Below are 8,838 nucleotides of genomic sequence, written 5' to 3'. Positions count from 1 at the left end.
TCCCTAGCAGTTATCATGATGTACATCTCTCAAACACCCCACCGTGAAATTCGACTGCAAAACTCGAAATATATTGACAGAATGGAGTCATGGTTCATATTACACAAATCTTACTGAGCGTTGTTTATTATATTGTTATAAACAACGTATACATTGGAGGCGATGTGATGATCCATAAAAGTTTCGGTACGGAGAAATCAACAATGTTTTAATCAAACAATTTTTAGTAAGACACCCTGAAAGACATTTTATATGATTCTGTATTTAGGTTTACATTATTCTATAATAATATGGAAATGTCGTGTTACAATTTCAAATCAATGATAGCTTCTTATACTCACGTATGAAACAAGTTGTCTTGGCTCATCTGCAGGTTGAAATCTTGGCTGTATATGGAAGAGTGCTGTTCGTTATTCCGAGGGTTCTTTATTCCGAAGGTTCGTTATTCCGAAGGTTCCTTAATCCGAAACACACAAATTCCCTATACCTAGAGGTTGGTTAATCTGAAAATGAAAAAGGGTTCGTTAATCCGAACATTTTCCTAGCGATATTCGGAAGGTTCGCTATTCCGAAGATTTTGTTAATCCGAAAATGAAATTCGGAATAACGAACCTTCGGAATAACGAAACTTCGGACTGAAGAGCCTTCGGAATAACGAACCTTCGGAATAACGTGCTGTAACCGTATGGAAGACGATGCCGTCAAGCGAAAACTCTTGTCAATTTATCTCCACAAACAAAATCTATAACATGCAGTGACCATCATACATTATCACAAACTGTACAGTGTTTGACAGTGTTCATACAGAGATGTTTGTACATGTGTATTTCAGTGTTGTAAATTTTGAACACCGCTTGTATATTCGCGTGTCTTTTCCCATTCTTCAGAATAGAACTGGAAATTTGAGTAATTTCGAGACAGTTTTACATATATATATATATATATATATATATATATATATATCTGTATATATAATAAATACTTGTATACATGTACCTACGTAAACCACACCACATATTTTTTTTTCAATCACAATTCTGAGAGTGCTAAACAATGTATCTTGTTTGATATGGAAAGGTAAGTAGTTAAGAAACAAACCTTATAATAAATAATGATAAATCTGTTGATCTTATATACAAAAACATTGTAATATTAAAAAAAATGCGTGTATTATGGTAAATAATTTTCACATATATGTAGTATAAAAATACAACGATAGGCCTACAGACTGCAGCAATTCTCTTTAAATAATAGCAAGACTCTTTTGGGCTATTTTGGAGGGGAAAACTATAAAGTATCAATATGGAGACAATTCGCAAACCATAATACAGATGAGACATTGGTGTGAACTATAGATACATGTATCATTTTATAGATTTTGTATACATCACATCCACCTCATTTTGGGCATACACAGATACATAGATGTAAAAGACAGTGTACCAAAATTTTGTGTAGGAATAAGATGTCAATATATTCCTGAAAATACGCCTGTCCGGAGATCAGGAGGTCGTAGGTTTGAATTCTTCTCGATTATGTACATCCGTGATTTATTTTGTCAAAGATACTTCAAAAACACTGATCAGATTTCTAATGCTTATAAACGTCGATGTATAAAAGGCAATTTCTCAATCGGATGCAGTAAGACGAAGGCTGAAAATGTGCGGCAGTACACCTCCCCGACCATGGATTACATTCAAATCTTTTCCGACAATTCTGATGTAAAAACTGAAACAAAACACCACGGTAAGCCTGAAACTAAGGTCAGAAAGAGAGAGAGAGAGAGAGAGAGAGAGAGAGAGGGAGGGGATATCTTTCCATTCACAGTTCCTTGCTGAAACATGAGGTCGACAAAGCTGTGAACTTGACGAACATAACAAAACAAGGTTGATCTTGTCAAGGATTACAAACTCGGTTCTAGTTTAGTTCAGTCTAGTTTTATTCACCATCATTCCAGTACAATGAAGTGCAATAAAAAGACACTAAAAAATAATTGAATTAAAAAATAAATAAATAAGAACAAAACAAGAAGAGTTGATCTTGAAGGTGAACCCTATATACATATTTTCATATGCTTTATATTCCCTGGAAGAGCATTTCAATTGTGGTTAATCAAGTTCCCTCGATTGTTTACAGTTAGTTAGTTTCTCATCAGTGTATAAAGCTTATCTTGCAAGTGCTCTGGATCGGCATCTCGCTTTATAATTATCCCTCTTGAAGCTAACCGAGCTAACCAGTATCAACGATTATTGCACATTATGACCTCGGACAGAACCGGAGATGGTGATATCGGACCGTACATACCAACATTTCAAGGGAAATGTAAGTACAATTACAAAACGAAGTGTCAATCACTTTTCAAAATGAATATTTCTGTGATTATTCTTATCAACTCGTATAACAGCTAATGAGGCCAACGTGGTTGCGTGAAGTAATTAATGCACTTAACTTTTTTTTTTTTCATCAGTCACAAACACGCAGTTCGTGGTATTAAAAAAAAATCGAGGCTAACTCCTGGAATTGGTATTGCCGCTTGAAATTGTTGCCTTTGTTGTTACCGTTTTTTATACCATTGTAATGATTATCATGAATACTGTACTATTATCATCATCACAAATAACTTCATTCTCTGTATAAGTTGTCATCACAAACCTCCTGAGAACCTCTGTTTTGATTGAGGAGAAAATATGTTTTGTCAAGATTATTTTGACGATGCTCATAACGTCAGAGTACGTGGAATCCGTTCCAGTTAGTGCTAATGCTATCGACCACGTTATCTGATATCATTTGGCTCCCAGCCATTAGCCTCTTCACGATTCGCGAGATATAGACATATATAGCACACATACAAAAAAAAAAAAAAAACACCAATGACCAGTAACAGGAACAACAACGATGGCGAGACATAATACTAATAATGTGAATATTATACAAAAATGAATTACACTGAGAATACTGAGCAGTAACATGTGAATTATCATTATCTTCGGTTCGACAGTGTTCTTCCCAGTCGTATTCAATATACGTGTATCACCTATAATAATTCCACGTCAAGCATATCGCTGTGCTTGAAAGCGCAGATTTAAACTTCTCTCTGCCATTATTTCAAAGAGGTGCGAACATTGCCTGTTTGTTAATATCAAAATTTACATACTTACCGATGTAATAGATTATTTATAAGAAACTTACGGTCGATCCACATATTTGCAAAGAAAATTCATACAGGGATAATTCACAGGGATAATACATTGTATGAGAAAAGGAAGAGAGAAAATATACCTTCGACATAAAAAAGGAAATGTCTGAAAATCAAGCTTATCCGAGGTACTAAAAAGGACAGATTACGAACATCTTGTGGGAATTTACCAGCAGGCCTGTACAGCGTTTTGCACTACCAAAGAAATCATTAACCAGCATACATGTAAACATGTGTGTATACAATGTGTGAACTAATGATTGATCGTCGAGTCAATGTTTTTACTGTTTGAACATCACAGTACAGTGTAAATTAGGCCCTACGTCCGTGTGACGGGGGATGGGCATTCAGGGTAATATCTTTGGAGTGACTGTTGCGTAGTGTATACTGAGTATAATATTATTATTTTGCATCGTAATTTGTTGTTTTGTTGAATATGACAAGGGCAATAATAAACAAACATACAGCCTGAATAAAATAAACATGAAAAATAAGTGAAAACGCGCTGGCATTCATTACCCATCTATACACGCCTATAGGGGGATTCACACGTATACAAATTACTGGGTAACAAAACGAGAAATTTGTAACCCGCTAGTGAACTGAGTTCTTTGCACGAGTGGACAAAAACCCAACAAATAAGCGCGGTCAGCAGCGCAATGCTAAACCCAAGAAATCTTGCTGTTATTATTAGCGCGCTAATCTTTGGCCGGCAGATACGTGTGAACGGTCAACCACAAAAACTCGAATCTTTCATATCCCATCATTCATAGCGCACGCCACAACAGTTTGCACTCGACAATGTATGTGAGGTTCAAGAACAATGCTTGTAGTTTTATCAATTTATCGATAGGCAATTAGCGGGTTACTAGTATTTCTGTGAGGGAGAAAGGCTGCAAAAATAAAAACAGACAAATAAAGAAACAGACAAAAAACCCAACAAACTCTAGTTTCCGAGCGCATAGTATACTAACCAATTAATTTGGAGCGTGTCAATTAACGGTTTCAATAAAAAACAAAGAAAACAAAACAAAACAAAATAAAAACTCGAGTTTCGGGGAGCTTGGTAACCCGCTATATTATGGTACGTACAAACGCGGCTATACTAAGTAACACTCGTAGGCCTTATACGTACAATTTCCTTCATAATACCCTATCAGTACAATGATACAACATGCGCTTGTTCACCCGGATCGTTCGCATTCATTAATATCATGCATGTATTGATATTGTGTTTACTATTTTTCCATTCTGTAGAATACCTACGCGCCATTAGCCGGATCTACTACCCATCATTCATTTCATAGTGGGATGATGACAGGAAGCATTTTTTTTTTTTTTTGACACAGTTCTCCGATGGAACCGTCAAAATAATTATTATAAACTGTTTAGCAGTTCGGTGGTCTGATTTCATTTTCAGAGGTCCCGAGAAACCACTAAAGTGCCATTTGAGATGTAGAGTATCCATCCAGCCTACTTCTTGTTATGATGAAAGTGTAAAAGGAAAAGACATTGGTTGCATTCATAACCGACAATCTATGAAAAATTATACACACATTGTTCCCAGGATGAATCCCTTTGAGAAAAAAAAAATACATCTGAAAATTATTTTTTTTTCTCAGAAGGGATTCATCCGGGGAACATAACCATAACATCCTAAAAAGTTTATCTTTCCATTCTGTAGAATATCTACGCGCCATTAGCCGGATCCACACGTATAACAACATGGCGGGATGACGACCCAGGATGACGATTGAACTCCAAATCTCGAGATGTTTCCCCCTCTTCATGCGTTTGCATATACCGACAATATTTACGCAGCTGTCACACAGTAGTGTGATGTTGTCATTTACCCGTTATTGTGATGCTCGCTTGAATGATGGAGTATAAAATCTGGAGATTAGTAAAGTATTTTCGGTCAACCGTTTACGCGGTCACCGGGAGCAAATCAGCGAACTATTTCAGAAATCAAGTGCAAGATTTTTTTTTTTTTTTTTTTTTTGTACCGTCGCGATGCTGATCGCGCAAATTAGTGGGATTTTGTGTGCACATGTGCAAAAATCTCGAAATTACGATGGCCATGTAAATCTCGAGATTTGTATCCAGTTTTTTGGCACACGCGCGAACCCTAATAGTGGCTCTTGTGTTTGTGGGGATATAGTTGTGTGCAAAACTTAGAACAATGTACAGTATACTGTATTAAAAAAAAAAAAAAATACGACATAATAGTACGCCATGATCTAGTCTACTGCCGATTCCACAGCAGAGTAGATTACCAAAGAAACTGTTCACACAGTTTGAACAACCACCGTGGATACTCGCTGTGATGCCATCAACGTCGTTCCCCAATGTTCAACTCTTCAGACAGGTGGGCTGTGTATGGGTAGCAGCGGGCCAGATGGAATGACAGGCCTCGGGCTGGGCATGGTTTTCGCCAGGAACGTTCAGGCTGTGAAGGGGCTCGGCCGAACTTCGGAGAGGTGGAGGAAGAAACTTTTCAGGAGCAAGACAGATGGATAAAGCGACTGTCTCTGGCGATACTTCGTGGCCGGGCATAGAAAATCGGCATGTCCGAACCTCTCCAATTCTTTTGGTGTTTTTTTTTTTGTTTGTTTTTTGTTTTTTGTTTTGGTTGAACACATCTGCCTGTGTAATAAAGAACAAAACAGAAACATTTTCATATATAATTTCATTACCATGGTTCCATGAAGAGACATTTTCTTCAACTAATATACGATTCAATCGCACATCCCCTAGTTTATGTACCAGAGTAAAATGATATTCACACAATGCCTTCCATTCTGACTAATAAGAAATTCGCGGAATAAAAATAAGCGTCATATAGGCCGATATAGGCCTTACGTGTTTTCACAATCTACAGACAAAAAACAAAAACAAAACAAAATAAAACAAAAACACAAATACACATGCACACACACACACAATGCGAAAAAGAACAGGTCATGTTTGTTTATATATTTACTAGAATAACATTACCTTTGGTGACTGGCTTCCAATGCGCATTCCTGTCTTTTCTCGATTTGCTCCTGAGATCTATAAAAAAATTGATACAGTGGAATTTAAGATTCATTCTTTTTTCACGCGTGAACGTATATTGAAAGAGTAACGTCGGGTATAATACAACGTATCTCATTGACTACCATGATTCATCGCAATATCCCGCGTTCCCTGTTAATGGAATCAATTGAGTTTTCACAGCTTAATTCCGAGACAAACTTGAGTTTTATTTATTTATTTATTTTTGGTGTCCTGTTCGTATCGCTTACAAAAACGTTCAATTCGAATTTTGATGGCCCGAAAAAAGAAATGTATCGTGGCCTACCAATGAAAGGAAGCATTTTTTTTTTCGACACAGTTCTCCGATGGAACCGTCAAAATAATTATATAAACTGTTTAGAAGTTTGAAGATTATTATTTTTTTCTTCTCAGAAGGGATTCATCCGGGGAACATAATCATAACATCCTAAAAAGTTTTAGAACCTGACATCAAGCTGCTCCCACTGACTGTGATAACAAATTATGAAATGGAAATGGAATTATGCAACCTGCAAATCATCTTATAGCTTGTCAAATTTAAAAAAAAAATCATATTTCCATCTATCATAACTTTCATAATTATTCAGCACACTTCAAAGAAAAGGGCGCATCAAAGCAAACAGCAATTCATCATGATGGATCTATGTACAATATGTATACGATCTACATAGATGGACAAAACTGACACAGTGAATGAACAACCTACAGTCTTCTACGGCATATAGCGTCTCAGTCAATTTAATAATAACAAACAGTAATTGAAGAGCTTTGAAAACAAAAGCAGACAAATCAAAATACATATAAAAAAGTATATAGGATACTACGCAGAGAAAATTGAATGAAAATGATACGCAAACACACGCACATAATCATGATGCATCGGACCACTGAACCTCCGCCAAACGGCCATGTTAGTCGTTATGTTGCAGGTATTGTATACTTCATTTTTATGATTATGATATGACAGATTAATTACATCATAAGGCTGAGCTATGTAATATGATGTAGAAACGGTTATTATAAATAGGGGCTACTCAAAGGTAGGGAAAAGAAAATGACACGACGAGGGTGTAATGCTGCCGCGCCATTGTGTTCCCCTGTTTCTGATACTACCTAGTAGTACAGTGTAGATCATCCCCTTCCAAATCTCATGTAAACTATACTCGACAGAAATTATAATCACCCCTCCCCATTCTCTTTGGGCACATATTATTCACTTTTAGAATTAATAACGAACATTCCTTCATTTTTGACTAACGAATCTTCTTTTTGGAATAACGAGCTTTATTTCGTTTTCGGATCGATACACATAATCTTGAGAATACTATGGACGCTTCAGAATAAGGAAATTTATTTCATTTTCAGATCAACGAACCCTCGGCATAAGGGACCCTACGTCATTCTCGTTTGGCCGATTACTCCTTGCGAAATTCATTATTTAGAAATCTATTTTTCTGAACTTTTTACACGCAAAAAAAACCTTGAAAATCAAGGTGAAAAAATAAACTAATCAAGTCTTTTGTGGGTCATCCTACATACATCTTTTCTAGCAGGCACAGGATATTCTTCACGAGATAAACTTCAAGCTCTCACATCATGCACTTATACGGATAAAGATGGGTCGGACTGACTAACTTCTACACTCAATGCCTGTATACTCACTTTTTCACTCAGGACATCGCGAGCTGGGGTCGGTAGATCCAGGTGTCGCGTCGGTTCATTTCTACGGGATGAAGGCATGCATCTTGTCCAGTTTCAATAATCGCGATCCCTTCGTTGTCCCTTACGCCTCATTTCGAAAGGTTCTATATTCTTTTGCGAGATTTCTGGGTCGGAGACGTATGTATACCTCGTCTTGCAAAACCTAATTGTTTTAGTTGCTCTCGAGTCGCGTCGGAATCCGTAGAGCTCTATACGCAGCATCACACCGAGGAAAGGAGACTATGTGCCCTCAAGTAAACAAACGGAACGACGCGACGGCTGATATACATGTATAGCGCAGTGCGATCACAGAACTCCACACACACGCGACGTGCATACAGTTCTGCAAATGTGCCATGAACCCCCATGATTACGCAATATTCCCACGCCGCGCCGTCTCTCTCCCAAATTCACGGAGGTGAAAAGGTCAACCTCCCAGACCAAGCCGTGCGGTACACATCGCTCTCGTGTGCGGAAGATAACGGTTGAAAAAGCCCAAGCCCAATGTAGTCAAATTCAAACGGTAGAGGGAGGTAAGGTCGTATCACAGGGAAAGTGTGGGACCCACACTTTTAATCGGACGACGTATTTTTGCATTTCTCAGCCATTTCTAGACCAATTTTTGTCAAACAAACTTTGAATTCCCCATAAATTTCAATGCTCTTTCATATTTCATAAGTAGTTTCTCATTATCTTGCCAAAAAATTTCATCCCGACGTGCCATCATCAACCAGAACAGGACCTCCCCTTTAAGCACCTTTATCTCAGCTGATTTTGCTTCATTTCCTCTGAAACTTAAGTATGTTGTAGCTGTGACAATAAGCTGCAGTAATCATGCATTTTATTCTTTGAAATCTCCTCATGAGGTTGACAATTTTGCAATT

At 37.3% G+C, this 8,838-nt stretch overlaps 1 pseudogene; it reads right to left on the bottom strand.

Annotated features, from left to right (window-relative positions):
* Window positions 1-415: 415 nt before the first annotated feature.
* On the bottom strand, window positions 416-7,993 carry LOC140235561 (uncharacterized; annotated as a pseudogene).
* Window positions 7,994-8,838: the final 845 nt, after the last annotated feature.

This window comes from Diadema setosum, chromosome 12 (genome assembly GCF_964275005.1).
Source record: "Diadema setosum chromosome 12, eeDiaSeto1, whole genome shotgun sequence".
NCBI lineage: Eukaryota > Metazoa > Echinodermata > Echinoidea > Diadematoida > Diadematidae > Diadema > Diadema setosum.
Note: the sequence above shows the minus strand (reverse complement) of the source record. Positions and strands in the feature narration are given on the sequence as shown.